Below are 16409 nucleotides of genomic sequence, written 5' to 3'. Positions count from 1 at the left end.
TATTTTTTACAATGGACAATACAACTGATTGCATCCCTGACTCCTTTGCACGTCCTGTGAATCTAATGAGTCAAAGTTTTTATTTTTTTATTATTATGCACAGAAAGTGCTGTTCTAGCGGTCGCACTTTATGGCTATCATCACTTAGTTTTATTTATTTAATACCGTGTGTCGTGGTGTGCCGTGGCTGTAGCACAGAGCAGAACTGTAGGCAGTGCTATCGGGATGTGTGGAGCGCGACTTGACGCGCGGCGCTGTTGCTGTGAAAGGCAGGGATGTCAGACATGCACGCAAGGAGGAGAGAACAGACAGACGGTCTTTTGCCAACATAACAAAAACAGGACACCTCCTCTCCGACCTGATTCACTGCCTGTGAGGAAAAGGAGGCGAATAGCGGGTACTATGTGCCCGCCTTGTGGGTGCGTGCGTGCGGATCTTAGTGCGCGACGCTGTAAAGGCAGCGCGTGCAGATTCTGCGGCAACTGTGAACGCGGAATAACGGGGATTGTGAAACTCAGCGAGACATGGTAAAGCACGCTGATTATTGAGCAAATCATCAACTAGACAATAATTTGCTGTCGTATCCAATGTGTGTGCCTTCATGCGTCCTATTTATTGATCGAACTATCACAGTGGATGGGAAGGCAAGCATAGAACATTTCAATGCAAATCAAGACTCCTTGGGTTCAGTGCCTGTGATTCTGCATATTCTGTCGGTGGTCAGTTTCAAATCTGCCGGATAGACACCAGGTAAGCAGTCAACATACAAGTTAACTAGTCTTATCAGACGTCAAGCATGCAAGCAACTGATTTTGAGAATGACGTTTTGGGGCAAATTGAATTTCAGTCAGCGTCTACAGAGTTCCCGTGTCAGCATTGTTGCATACACGGGGATGTTTGGTGAGACATGCACCATTAACTGCAGTTTTTAAGAAGTAGCATGACAAATAGCGTCTTTTTAAGCAAACAAATGGAACAAGTAGCATTTTTTTTAGATGTTGCGCATATCAACATTTCAGTTTTTAACCTTTTTTAATCACTTTGCTTTTTTAAAGAAGTATATTTATTTATATATTTGACAATATTTAGACATTTTTCGCTTGAAATAGTTTTTGATGTCACATTGCAGGACACTGCCGTTCATGCATGCCAATGTAAACTACTAAGAGTTGTTATATTCTAGCATGTTAGATTTTTGTACTCCTGCCACATGGGTTGGATTGGGTGAATTATTATACCAATATGAGCTACTATCAGCACCTGTCTAACCTGGACATACATTATCTAAAGATGACCTTATGTTAAAAAGAAGTAAAATAGTTTTTGTGAGTCTTTGAACTGTCTGACACTCTGCCTGTAACTAAAACATGCACCATTGTTGGAATATACATGTTGATACATAACAGACCATTAGTCTGTGTTCATGTAACACGATCAGTGTTTTGAAAGAAGTGCTGCTGTGCATGATCTGGTGCTGGTTGAAGAGCCTTTATCATCAGGGACTGAATTCCTCAAGCTGTGTAATGTTCAGGAGGAGAATTAGACTCAATATTGATATTAAAAATCCACAAGAGGCACTTTAGCACATCAAAACTTCTAGACTGTTCACATAACAGAAATGACTCAACTACAAAAGAAAGTGGGCCATTTCACAGTGACAAGTTTGAATGGCAAGCTTCTGTATGCAACTAATTTGAGAGCAGTTGTGTTGAGCTTGACATGTAACAATAAGTTTTAATAACTAGCTACTGTTTAAAATGCTTCTCTGCAAAATTAGTTTCATGATTCTGTGCATTCTCCAATGCTGAAATGATGCTATTGAGTTTCATACAACCACCTGCATATTCCAAGGTATCTGCTTGTCCATTGATTTGTTTTATACATTTGAAATGTAAAACGGTTCTCCAAAGCCTTTCTTCTTTCTTAAACTCTCTGTCCACCCTCAACCTCCTCTAGAAACCTCCTAAGTGCTGAAATACATCTGTAATGTAATGGAACACTCTCTGTTTACGCTATCTACAGAATACATTTTCTATCCAGTCTGTTGTTGTTTTAGAAGATCTTTCTCATGTTGAAAAGAAGTGCCAATCTAAACCAGTACACAGAGAGGTAATGAATGGCGACATGAACATTTAAACAACTGGGGGCATTTTAGTTTGCATTAGTGAACAAACACATTGGCGCTTGCGGATAATTGCTTTTATTTCCTATCCTTTCATTACTAATGCTCCACTGGAATTTTAGACTTTATATTAGGGCTGAACGATTATGGCAAAAGTCGATTATTGTCCTTAATATTGTAATCACGATTAATAATGTAGATTAAAATATTAAATTACCATGACGTCACAAAGTAGGTAACCGTGCAGTTCTTCAGAGGTTTATATAGTGGATATGAGCTGCGCTCCAATTTCTTTTAAGCAACTTTTAAGCATTAGATATTATAACAATGTTTGATAATGTTAGGCCTAATAAAAGTATGTTTAAATTGATAACTATGGTATAGAATACATTTAATTATTGCTAAATTGTTGCGCAAATTATTAGTCAACGTACAGTAAATAAAATGACATATTCAATATTCAAACATATTAACAGCTGTTTTAAATTGAGGAAGTTACTCACTGCGTTCAGTAAGCCCTGTGGTGGCGAGACAGGGGACCATTCCTCCCATTAGATCTTTCATGGTCATCTTGTTCATGTAAGATCATTGTTAGACAGGGCTGTAATCGCAATAAACATTGAGGGGGATAAGTCCCCCCCAATAATCAAATATGGCCAAATTGTCCACCCCAATAATTGAAATCCTTGTTGCTGTTCTGCTGCAATCATTATGTGCTGCTGTATAATTGTTATTAAGTTGTTGCAGGAATGACATAAAGGTTTAAAAAAAGTTGCATTTTGAGTGTGCTCATTAGTCTAACACTGCTCGTCAATGTAATTTAAAATAGCCAATCATATCGATGAAGATGCGACTCAAGTTTAAGACACTAAGCAGGAACCTAGTGGATTATTCCAGCGCCACGCATTAGCAAGCAGTTTAGGTTGAGTGTTAGTGTCATGTAAGATGTAAGTATCTTAATAATATTAAAAATTTTACTACTGATTTATGATTAAAATGTTATACCAACCGAAAGTAATTTCCAAGGGTGCAAACTATTTTCCGTTTTGTTAAATTCACCATTTTGAATTGAAAATATGTCATGTACAGTACTTGATTAGGATGTCATTAATAATTGTGAATGTGAAAACATTAACGGAGCAGTTTTAAGCATATCAGGCTTAAGACAAAAAGTGAATGCGTGTATATATAGAAATTGAATGAATATGGATATCTGGAATTTTGTAATGAATGTAATTTTTTAAATTACCTTTTTAGAAAATGTACTTGACATTGTCTTAGAAAATTATCTATAACAAAAGTAGAGTGTTATCACCCTCAGATTAAAACTAGAACATGTTAAGACCTGTGACTTGCAACTTCCATTGTGTTTTTAGGTTGTGGCAAGTAGTGATGCACCGGTCCGATACCTGTTCATTACTGTCAAGCTCCAAAAATTACATAAAAGAACCATAAAAACACCATTAAAGCAGGTCATATGACTCATGCATTTTATTCAAAGCCACTTGAAGATGTGCCATTGCTCTGTGAATCACAAAAGTCTGTGTTTAATAAGTAAATATAGTATGCACGTGCAGCAGCAGCGTGTTAGTGAATGACAGTGCTCTGTCCAGTGTTGCCAACTAATTTTCAGCGGAAGTTGCTAAAGGCAGGTCGATTTGTTGCTAAAAGTTGCTAAATGACGTTGTGACGCCATTGCGCTATGACCTCATTACGTAATCCCAACGCAAAACTACGCCATTATGTAATACGTAGATATTATTTGAAATACACACACACAGCATTTGTAAAAGTAATTCAAACAACACTTTTTCAATTAATGGTGGCATACACTGCTTTGTATGCCTCTCGCCGTTCTGGGGAAATAGAAAACCAGTTGTAGGTTTCCCTGATTAAGTATTCAACACATCTAGGGATGGTTTCTTTGGATGCTGCACTGACAGCCAATTGTAAAGAATGGTACACACAGCGGATGAGTACCAAATTGGGCAAAGCACATTCTTCCTTTAAAATCTTGTGTATGCCATTGTGCACCCCAGTCATCACAGACGCATTATCAGTGCCAGTACCCTGAAGATTTTCCTTTTTAAGGCTACACTTTTCAAGAAACTCAACTATTGCCTTTGCTATTGATCTGGCATCGCCCGCCTCCAATTCAACCAGCCCAAGAAATGTGGACACAATTGTTCTTTTTTTAGCACTAAAATACCGAATCACCACACCCAGGTATTTTGAGACACTGACATCAGTGGACTCATCCAAAAGGAGACTGAACCTCTCATCCCCCACATCTGATGTTATTCTTTTCAGAAAATAAGGAGCCAATACTCCCTTAATCATTTCTGTGCACTTGGTGCGGTACATTTGGAAGTTTGTACATTTCTGTGCCTGAAAAGGCAGCTTTGCAAGCCAATACCATAGCATGCGACAAATGGTCGCATGCTAGCAGTGAACAGTGTTCTGCAATGAACATTGCCATAGTAGCTTCTGCACTTTTGGAGTTATCCACTTTCTTAACTAGCTGCGGTAATGTAGACTGCTTTGCGGGGTTATATGGTTTTGATTTATATGCTTTGCTGTAGCACAATGTTTTTTGATGTCATAAATTTGTGCAAGCTGCCTGCCTGCGCAGCCTCTGTGTCCTGGCTATATAGACCTTATGTAGCCCGCCCCTGCGCTCGTTGTCTTTTGTCTTCCTGTTTTCACATTTCCACAGCGATCTTAAAGGGTAACTAACCTAAAACAACTTTTTTAGTTAATGATCTGTAAGACTGGGGATTTATTAATGCTGTTCATTTATTCAAGTAATTTTGTTGACATAAATGTTTTGACATTTGGGTATAAAGTGTTTTAATTCTACAATATATGGTGTAAAAACGTCTGAGTGCTGCCGTGTTCAGGTTGAACGGTGGCTACTGCAGTTTAATTTTCCTATTGGAAGTTGTGGTGCCCTTGCCCTGACGTAAGCAGGTACCAGCTCACCACGCCCTTGCCGTGTGTTGTTTGGATTAGAGTCACTTTCCAAAAGTTGCTAAATGTTGCCAAATCTTTTTAAAAAATTGCTAAATTTGTTGCTAGGTGCTTTTTGAAAAAAAAGTTGCTAGGGTAGTCTGAAAAGTTGCTAAATCTAGCAACAAAATTGCTAAGTTGGCAACACTGCTGTTGACACACAACAAGCATGTGCAACCTGGTGCACTCGTGGCTATTTTTAGCCCGCACGCGTGTGTGCAATACTTGAGCAGTACTCATGAACAACATCTCAGATATAGATGCTCAATAGTTCAGTTCACTTATAATATGAATTTAGAATGGCACCGGAGGTGCATTTTACCAGAATTTGAATAAGAAGTGAATTAAACTACTGTGAACTTGCCTACAAACAGACACATACAGGAGTTTAGAATGTCAAAATAAAAGTGTGAGGGTTTAAAAAGTCCCAGCAGCTGTGTGGCAAATGGGTCTTATTAGAGCAGAGGTGATAATGATGTTGATTTGTGAAATATGCTATTCATGCCATATTCATTATGTTGGTTACACCTCCAGAAACTTAGAACAGTTAAGCTGAATTACTTTATTGCTATTTTGTAAAAAATCTAATTCACACTGGCCTACTTATTTACTGTTAAGAAATCGAGCACCGCGACAAACTCTCCCATTACAATGACTGCTGTCACTCACTGCAGGTTTACACTGTTGGAGACCTGCATTTTGTCGCAAGCTCATGACGCTCCACACAAAGTTATATACTCTCACAAATGCTCTCATTAAAAACATCAGCATAATAAATCAATTATTTACCTGCGTCTATTCCTTGACTATGCCTTGATTAGAACGGGAGCATTTTAGTTTTGTCGTGTTGCTCGTTTGCAATGTATTTACCATCTACGTTCAAAGCGAGCTGCGCAATACGCACTGAATCCAAAGTAATTCCAAAGTGCTTTTCGCTTTTGTTCTACAGCTTCTTTTTGTGTGTCAGGTGATGTTTCTTCTGTATTAATATTCGTGTGCCACCGCAAACAGAAGTGAAACATAAAGCAAGCATCTGGGCATTCAGATGGTTTAAAACTTGCGCATTAGGATCTGTTGTCATTATACATAGGATGGAGGACTAATCTAAGTGGCTCTGATTGGCCATTGCCATTTTATTGCTCAACGGACATATCTGTGATTGGTTAGAATACTCAATCTCTGCAAAAACACGTTGTAAATTGAACAATTGATGCAACAGGAGCAGAATTAAATTGAATGCTGTAATCATCAGTTTTCACAATTACATAATCGTGGCAGCCGTAAATGTAATCGCAATTAGTTTTTCTATTAATTGTGCAGCCCTACTTTACATTTTAGATTAGTAGATTTATAATTTAGTATATTGCCACTTTACATAACTGACCAGCTGCAAGGCAGCAGTGTGTTAATCTGTGTTGTTCGTGACAGATTCTGAGTGCACTAGACTTGTTTTTTTTTTTTATCTGATCAGTGGGGTGAGATTAAGTAGTCTTTGTATCTGGGGGTTACAAAAATCCTCTAAACTGATGCTGTGTTTCGTGTGACTCGCTGTCAGACACAAGGCGCCAGATTTATCAGAATCTTTAGAGCTTGTTTGATGTCATTTCCTTGTCAAGATCATTGATGTACTCTAAGACCTATACTGTCACAATCTGGGTGATCTATGATGGGTTTTAAACTAGAGCACACATTTTTAACTTAGGTTCCTTCCATAAACTGTATAGCTTGTGTACTTTTTTATTTGTTTTTTTTTTTTTTTATCAGGATTTAATTTTATTTTGAACTTTTTATTTTAAATTCTTCACCTAAAGATGTCCATTGTCCATAAAATATAAATTTTACACTTTGTTAGGTCTGTGTTCAAACTGTTTTCAAAACAATTATATATTGCCATGCAATCTTTCATGTCTTAACCTTTAAATGCATACCTTGAGTCTTTAGTGACCCGGGACCCCATTCCGCCTCCTTTACCTCATCCATTTTTTGGAGTGATGCCCCCACTTTAGTAAAAGCAAAAATCGAGGTTATAGTGAGTCACTAACAATGGAAGTGAATGGGGACAATTGTTGGAGGGTTTAAAGGCAGACATTTTAAGCTTATAATTTTATAAAAGCACCTGTGCATTATTTGAGCTTTAAAGTTGTTTAAATGTAAATCTTTACAGTTATTTTAGGGGTTGTTGTCATTGTCTTGGCAAACAAAGTTGTAAAATTGGCTATACTTTTACACAGAAAAGGTTAGTAAGTGGTTTTATCACACTAAAATCATGTTTATGCACATATTGTTTATGTTGTGGCTATACTTTGGAAAAAGTGAGTATTCTGACGTTGAAAAATATGCCCCCATTCACTTCCATTGTAAGTGCCTCACTCTAACCAAGATATATATCTATATCTATATTTTTTATTTTTATTTTTTAAAGAAAAGGAAGGGCAAGTCAGAATACATTTTTGGGGTACTCAATATTATGTCACAAATGCTGTCGAATGAGCTTAACTTGAATCGAACCCAGAATATTCCTTTAAAGTAAGGCACTTACTGTTCAATGGAAGTGAATGGGGTCTATAAACATTAAAATAAACACTGTTTCCTAGTATAACTACAAGGTGTAAACATCATTCATTTATGGCTCATCAAGTGGCTTATATGTGTAAAGTTATATCCAGCTTTTACAAATTTTGTCATAAAAACGTTGGGCTGGTAAACCTACACAGTAAAAAAATGTCCTCTTAGATTTACAGTAAAATATTACCAGCAATTTTACCAGCAATTTACTGCAAATAAACAGCACACTTTATGTAAAGCTCAAATGCAGTTTTTTTTACTGTATTCATCAAATACATGCAGCTACTGTTTTTCAGTAGTTCTGGCAGCAGTGATGTTCAGTATGTTACTGGTAGCAAATTCACCAGGAATTTATTATTATTATTTTTTTTTTTGCTGTAGTACATTTCAGTATAACACCATACTAGCTGCATACTGTATTTACAACCATGACTCATAACTGCATTTTAATACAGTAATCTCTTATGTGTATATATTTACACATATACTGTATAATGCTCATTGTGTATATGACACAACACTCTTTTAATTTGCAATCAACTACTGGTCTGAAAGTGTCAAATCTCTGCAATTGAAAGGTAAGGTAAGGATCTGAACGGGAGCTCAATTGTCCGGTTTCATATTGAAAATTATCCATGTGTACAATCCATGGGCTACAATCTTGTTTCAGCAAGATTGGGGACAAATGGAATTTCTGGTCCATTTTTCTTTCTAAATATTTTAAATGATAATTTGTGGTATGTTCTGTTTGTAGACTGTAAGGGGATTCAGATGGGCAAGGAGGAGGCGAGAACCGGCTTGTCAATATAAATAATGTTTAATTAAACTCAAAACAAAAAACAAAAAGCACAAACATAAACACACACATGACGGACATGCCAGTAATTCTCTCTCTCTCGAACCGCCGTCACCGGCCGCCTTTATCCCTAGCGTGCCCCATCAGGCCGATTGGGGACCGCACGTGCGACATTCCAGCCCAGCCCCGCCCCCCTCCGCTCCACATAGACATATCATGGGTTTTTAAATTGGTTTTGTCTAACGAGAATTTCAGTCATATATCTATCAATGGATAAGGATAGGATAGCCTTTACGTACAAACTTGAATGCCCAAATTGCCTCTTACAAAGAGAGTTTGGCTGTTTCTTCTTTTGCTGGACCAAGTCTGTCAGTACTGAGTTTCCTATCCAACAGCAAGTCTCTGGAAAATATCAGAAAATCAATTTCTTCACAACCTGGTCTCCTAGAATCATGTAACTATAACCACATTTTTGCGAAGTGACTTTTTGGTGGTTTGGCCTACGTATTGTGCCAGTTTCCTAGTGAAATAAACACTAGAGGCACTAGTACAACAATGACATCTCTTTCACAGAAATCATGTAAATTGGCTGATTATGAGTTCATAAACACTTACTTTACTCATCCTGTTCCTCATGCTATCTGATTGCATTTAAACACTTTTACTATAGTGCCTGACTTACTTGCATTACATATCCAACAACATTTTCAAGCTCATTGAAGTTTAATCAAGTTGAAAGAGCTTCAGCATTTGCATTATACAACTCATATGTGCTTTTATGACATTATCGGTTAGGTCTGAGTTCAAGGTTTAGGTACTAGGGATGTCAGTTTTGTTTATTTAAAAATTGATAGAGTATTGACTATAAAACATCATGTTTTTCACACACATTTGCTTTTTATTGGCTACATTTAAGTTTAGAGTTTATGGCAGGGTGGTAGGCTTTGTTGATTTTAAACTTGATAGAGGAATATGAGATCAGGCTGTTTCTACAACATTCATTAGAAAGACAGGCCAATGTGTGTGTGTGTGTGTGTGTGTGTGTGTATGTCTCTGTGTGTGTTTTAACAATCCATTGGCTCTGTGATATTTTATCCTTGATTTACCTTTTCATTGCACTATATTTATGATTATGCTTTTAATTGTCTCTTATCAGTGTACTGAGTGTACTGCGTGTTTCTGTCTGTCTCTGAACTCTGTTCATGACCTTGGCAGAGCTGAAGTTGATTGCATGGCTGTTGCAGATTTATGTCCTGGAGATGGTTCACTGTGAAAAAGTAGATGAAAAAACTTGTGTAAGGGGGCTTTGCACACTAGAACGTTTGGTGCAAACCTGAGTCTGTTTGATGTCAGAGTTTGGCTTGTTTAGTTGGCGTGTAAGCCATTTTCTGAACACTGACGTGCATCTGCAAACCGCACCAATACACTAAAGCTGTTTTTTATTGTTTCTCTACATAAAGATGTGCTAGACGGTCATCTTCAACCATTATGTTGCTGCTTCTCATAGTTTAAAGTGGCACTTTTTAAGACAGCATTTCAAGTTACAACAACTTAAACTTTTAAAAGCATGTCGCGAGACCCCTGTATTTTGTTCCATTCGTTGCACTGCGTTTAGCTTTTTTTAACGCAAGAGTGTGTTCAGTCTGAAAGGCTTATTATAATATGCTCTCTTTTTTCCACCTTAGTCGAGTCCGAATCAAGTCCATGTCTTTAAACAATCGAGTCTGAGTCAAGTCAGAGTCCAAAAGGGGCCGAGTCGGACTCAAGAATGAATCCATAATAGGCCGACTCCGAGTCGAGTCTGAATTAATGTGATCAAGAATCTGAATTAAAATTGTAACCGTAAACTCAACATCAATATTTTAAGCTTATTTGAACTTTAACAGCTAAGAACTTTTTGGCAATTTTTTTTTTTATATATATTTCTATGGCAAGGTTTTCTTTACAAAATCCTATTTCTATGGCAGTTTTTATTGTAAAGTCCTATGGTCCAGTGCCCAAATTCATATTCACAATATACTGATTATCGACATAGGAAGCTAGGGAGCTGATTGAGACACAGGGCAAGTCACATTTCACTTGGCCATGTCCTGACAGCATTACATTTGTATAAACCCCTTCCTTCCTCCTATAGCATCTCTTATATCAACAAATAATTAGGCCTCAAGATCTTTGTTCATCTTTCTTTCTTGCCATGGAGGAAAGAAAAGCTGTTGAGTTTTTTTTTTTGCCTGAACAATGGGTTAACTTCAGAACAGCCGTATACATCTCAGACAGATTGTCAGTTTAGTACTGGATTACCAGCAACACTGGGCTTTTTCAGTAAATAATACTCAAGTAATCACTCTTTGGACAGGTGGTTGGCCATGATAGAACAAAGCAATGTTATATTTATTTTTTTGTTTTTTGGAGTGGCATGATGAAAAGAAAAAAAACATTCTTTCAATGCAATTATTTGTTAGCATTGTTTGGTGAGGTTGAGGTTGTTAAAGTTACTACATTTAATTAGTTATGTAAAATAATAAGAATAAAAAATGGTAACTCTTTACAATAAGGATTATGCTAACTATTGTTAACAAATGGAACTAACACTGAACAATACTTTTACATTTCATCTTGGTTATGTCAATTTGTACATATACTAATACTTTTTTTTAACATTAACATTGCATATGTTAAGTTCAGTTAATGAACTATGACTAACATGAACAAACAATGAACAATAGTATTTTGATAAATTAACACCTAAGATTAATATATGCTGTAAAAAATATTGTTCATTCTTGTTAGTTCATGACACATAATGTATTAATTAATGTTTATAAATAATACATGAACAATTACCTTAATGTAATGTGATACCAAAAACATATTTTCATAACACATAAATAATTTACACATACTTCTTGAATAAGTGTTTTTATGAATCAATCGGTACAATTCACTTATGTCTCAAATCTGAAATTTTGAAATAAAAACTCAGATATTTTAAATCCCCAGTGATTGACTCACTTCCTTGTGCCCCTGTAATTAACTACAGTTTACAGTCTGGAGAGATTTGTTTTGTGTGTTTGTTCTTGTGAAGGTGTGAGCAGGGGGTGTTTGAAAGCTGCCTTCCAGATGCTTCGGTGTCTCGCATCAGTAAACTTTTCAACTCTAAGCCATTACTGACTATTTTCGTGGATGATGAACCTGAAGTCAGTTTGATTAATGGCCCTGTGTGGCATGGTGTGCAAGAGACAGACACCGTGGGTGTGGCGTCAAGCCTCCTAGAGTCCAAGGGGGAATAATGTTCATAAGAAAGGTTGAATCTGGCATCATCGCGGTGAAACAGGGCTCTGTGAAAGGGCAGGGTAGTGTCCATAGGATGGCCCAGGCATATATATCTTTCATATCAGTAGTGCAAACAGTTACATGCCTAAATGTAATACTTCAGGTCTGGATTGTTGAAAAAGTATGTGTAAAATGTAAAGTATAAGAAACAGGATCGATGCTTGCCTTAGCAAGCACCACTAACAAGGTATGTTAAGTGGTCAAAAAAGTTCAAAGTGCACTGGATGGGACACTGGCCAGGCCAGTTATAGGCCTTTATCACACAACATAACCAAGATAAAAAAGCGGGGTGCTGACAGTTATAATATAGCAGAAGAATTTAATGGACATTACTCAAGGTCTTGAACACAAGGTGAGATTTCACCCTTGATCCTTAGCTTGTGAAGTGTAGCAAATGGAGGAGAAAGTGTCATTTTCCAACAAAGGAATGCTAAAGAAGACGGCAATAGAGTACTTGTTCAAAGAGACATGAGAATGGAGTTGTCTTTTTGTGGCAACATAAAAAGATATGGAAACATTTTTGTTTTTTTCAGCACAAATTACTGTGTAAGAAACAAGTTATTGTCTCAGATAAAAGCCTCAATGGAAAAGAAACTGGAAGTAATTAATGGGCTCTTCTTAAAGGTCTAACTCATAACTCATGTAAAGCCTCATGACCTTTGACATGAGTCTCTCTTCATTTAGCCAAGAGAGTCCTTGAAATTACCTTTAAGAATGCTTTTGAATGGCAGAAAAGATCAATCTGCATTTATGAATTTGCAATGACGCATTATTAGAGATTCACTATATTATGTAGCCAGTTCATCTGTTAGTTATCCCTTTTTCAGAGAGGAAGCAAAAATCAGATTTCATCAAATCCGCCTAGTTTATTGTAGTCTGAACAGCAAGATCAACAAGAACCCACGTAAACCCTGATTCAAACTACATCCAAATGTGGTTTGAAATCTGATTAAATTCAGATTTTTTGGAATGTTTCTCAGTCTGAACAGCCAGATTTAGGCCATGTCCACATTGATACATTCTCATTTCTCAGTTTTTGCTGAAAAATGGGTTTCCAGGGTGGACAAGAAATATAAACATAGCAATATCAGTGTATATTTAAATGAAAATGTATTAGCGTGGATGTGTCAAAGGAATATTCTGGGCTAAAAAAAGGTCAGTCAGCATCATTTGTAGTATAATGTTGATTACCACAAAAATACATTTCAACTTGACACTCCTTTAAATTAAAAAAAACCTGTAAACGTTAAAATACTCACTGTTTCATAAGTATAGCCAAAGGGCATAAACTATATTTGTGTTAACATGATTTTAGAGTACCAACCTTTTTTCTGTAAAATTATATCCTATTTTATAACTTCATGCATGACAAAGTAACACAGTAAACCCTAAAACCTTAAAACGACCGTAAAAACATGATTCAAACAACTTTACAAATAATACACAAGTTTTAACTGAAGAATCAATGTAATTGCTTTTCTGTAGTTTCGTTTGTTACTTTTTAAACCCTCAAAAAATTGGCCTCATTCAAATCTCATTCAAAAGTGCCTCACTGTAACCTCGATTCTTGCTTTTATTTTTTTTTTTTTTTAAGTAATTATGAGTCAAAAATTATTTTTGTCATAATCAAAAATGTTCCACAAATGCTGTCAATTAAGCTTAACTTGTATGATCCCTGACATATTCCTATACAAATTTAAAATGGAAGATTTTTCTCTTTCAGAACAGGATGCATATGTAATGTGCTTGAGCTGTGTCTGTAATGCACTCATTTACGCTTACTCTTTCATCCCATAGCATACTATGTGACTTTCATTATGTAGTGAATAGGGAATGAGTGAACGAGTTTACGTATATGGCATGCATTAATGCATAAAATGCCTCTATTTCATGTGTTCTCTCATGCGCCTTGTGAGTTTAGCATTGCTGCAGTGGACATGAGCGGAGGCAAAATTTCCAGTTCTCCATCCTCTCTTTCCACTGTGACAGCTACCCGGTTGTTGTATGAGAGACTCTTGGCATCATGCTAATGTTTAGGCCTATGTCATCATTATAGCAAACGATATACTGTAGATATACATTGGATATTTACTACACTGTGTGAGCAAATGAATAACATTTAATTATTTGCAGAATAACAGAAGTCAGTATTAAAGAATGGATTTGAAAATCAGATTGGAATTGTGTTCAGTGTGAACAAAGCCTTAGTTACTTTGCCTTGTTTATCTCCTCAACAGATAACCTTCACAGAAGTGGGGTGGCCATCTCACCTGCATTTGCAGTTTCTTTACTGAAGGGCAGATTGAATGTGAAGTGGCATAATGAAAACTGATTGTGTTAGTGAGAGACAGAGGACCATGAGATAGAGGCTCCTGAATGACAGAATAATAGGACTTAAAAGTGGTCTTGAGATAACATTCAGCTGGTTGCTGGGCTTGCAGCAAACAATAATTACCCTCTGGGAACAGCAGACCTGTGCTTGTTCGATGGTGAACTCTTCCGTTGGTTCAAAGGACAGGCTTTGTAGGTGGGTGTGAACCTGAGAGGGTGGCCATAAACAGGGCCACTAGAGTCTGAACTTCTGCCAATTTATACTCCCACTTCCACTCCAATCAGGATGTTGGATGCAGTTACCGGCCACAATGGCGGCAATGTGAGATCCACTTTCACCAATGGAATGGAATAGAACAGAATGAAACTGAATGGAAGCTGATGGCTAGGAATGGCACTGTGCATGATGGAATGAAACCGAATAGTTCAGAATGCATTACGAGTAACAATAGAATGCAATGGAGGGAAATAGAATACATGTCAATGTAGTGAAGTAGAAGAGATTGAAATAAAGGAAATGAATGAATCAGCATTATGTTTTGTAAATGAATTCTAAATGAGGACACTATGAAACATGAATCAAGACAAACAATCCCATAGGAAAGAAAAATCACAAATGAGATCTACTAGACAGTAATATGCAATATGTAATAATGTAATTCAAATAGTAGCCTTTTGCTGATTTTTTTTTTTCTGAGAAAAAAGTAATCTCATATAAAATGTGTCTCCTCTAGAGTTTCAGAAATGATGTCAACAGTGTCTCAAAACTGTTGTCAGATTTGCAGATATAGCAAAGTCTGCTATCAAAAGTCAGATATCTTAAGATAACCTTAACGTTTATCCTATCTCATCAAATTAGCAATGCAATCCACAATAATTGTATATATCTGTACACTAACTGTACAGTATGTCAACAATTTTATGACAAACAGCTGAGACAAAGTTGCCTTTAAGAAAATAAATATATAAAATAAAAAAGGAAGAAAATAATATTTATATTAGGGCTGTCAGTAGATTACAAATTTGAATCATGATTAATCTCATAATTTTTCATAGTTAATCACGATTAAAAACAGATTTTAAAAGTAGTACAATTTGACTCAATATACTAGTTATTTCGTGTCATTATGTATTTATGTGATCTTTGGAAGGAACAAAAAAAAAAAGAGTTCTACGTCTGTCGCTGACTTTGTCGTTGTGTCGAAGAAGCGACACTAGGGGTCTCTCTTGAGAGCCTTTTGCATCTCTGATCTATGAGAAAAGGCCAATGAGAAATTGGCAGACAGAGATTGCATGTTCCGCCCCTGGACATACGGGTATAAAGGGAGGTAAATGCATCGATTTCATTCAGAAATTTTCTTCGGAGCCGACCGGTTGTGTATGCAGCAAGCTGCGAGTCACACACTGTTCCTCCCATCTCTGAGCGATTGCTGTTGGATCTACGGTGCACATCAGCGGCTTTCCCCTTCTCTGCATCTTTATAAAGGAGTGGTGGTGGCTTAGTGGGCTAAAGTACGTAACTGTTAATCAGAACTGTTCAGAAGGTCACTGGTTCGATCCCCACAGCCTCCACCTTTGTGTCCTTGAGCAAGGTACATAACTCCAGGTTGCTCCAGGGGGATTGTCCCTGTAATAAGTGGACTGTAAGTCGCTTTGGATAAAAGCATCTGCCAAATGCATAAATGTAAATGTAAATGTAAGATGCTCTGCCGCCCCTGTGTAGTTCCTGGATGCGGTAGAGTGCTCTCCGCTCCTGCCGGCCACAGGTGCTGTCTCGTGTGTCTGGGCAGCGTGTGGTTCACGATAGATAATTGTTCGGCTCTGTCATCTGACACAACATGTCGTGAATGATTCTCAATATGTTTTTGTGGTCAGATTTATACATTAATTCGAAGTACCCAGCTCTTCCACACTAAGATTGCAGACTTTAATAAATCACACTAGGACATGACTTTAATTCGATAAATTAGGGTTAGCATTTCAGTGTAAGGAGTAACAAGAGCATGCGTTTAAAATGAGCATTTTAAGACAGTCATGTGTCAGTTAAACTGCACGCTGGTACCGGATTGAATCAGTGCTCGGTATTACAGGTACTGCAGAAACACTGGTATCCTTACATCTTTTTTTATTTTAGTATCGACTTGGTACCAAAATACCGGTACTTTTGACAACACTAGTATGTATATATATATTATGTTATTTATATATTCATTTTGAAAGAACTTCCTCTGAGTGAAAACATTTACTTCTTAG

The 16409-nt window shown here is 36.9% G+C and overlaps 1 protein-coding gene across 3 annotated transcripts in view; it reads left to right on the top strand.

Moving 5' to 3' along the window:
- The first annotated feature begins 269 nt into the window (after nt 1-269).
- The window catches only part of wscd2 (WSC domain containing 2), a 77499-nt gene continuing 61359 nt past the window's right edge, over nt 270-16409 (top strand). For 2 of the 3 annotated variants that reach the window (XM_052119725.1, XM_052119715.1), the window contains exon 1: nt 270-750. The gene's annotated coding sequence lies outside the window, so the exon portion shown is untranslated. The remainder of the gene's footprint in view (nt 751-16409) is intronic. The other variant, XM_052119735.1, reaches the window with a different exon arrangement.

Source organism: Xyrauchen texanus, chromosome 4 (assembly GCF_025860055.1).
Source record: "Xyrauchen texanus isolate HMW12.3.18 chromosome 4, RBS_HiC_50CHRs, whole genome shotgun sequence".
In the NCBI taxonomy this organism is placed as follows: Eukaryota; Metazoa; Chordata; class Actinopteri; order Cypriniformes; family Catostomidae; genus Xyrauchen; species Xyrauchen texanus.
The sequence above is the reverse complement of the archived record's forward strand: the minus strand, read 5'-3'. Positions and strand labels throughout refer to the sequence as shown.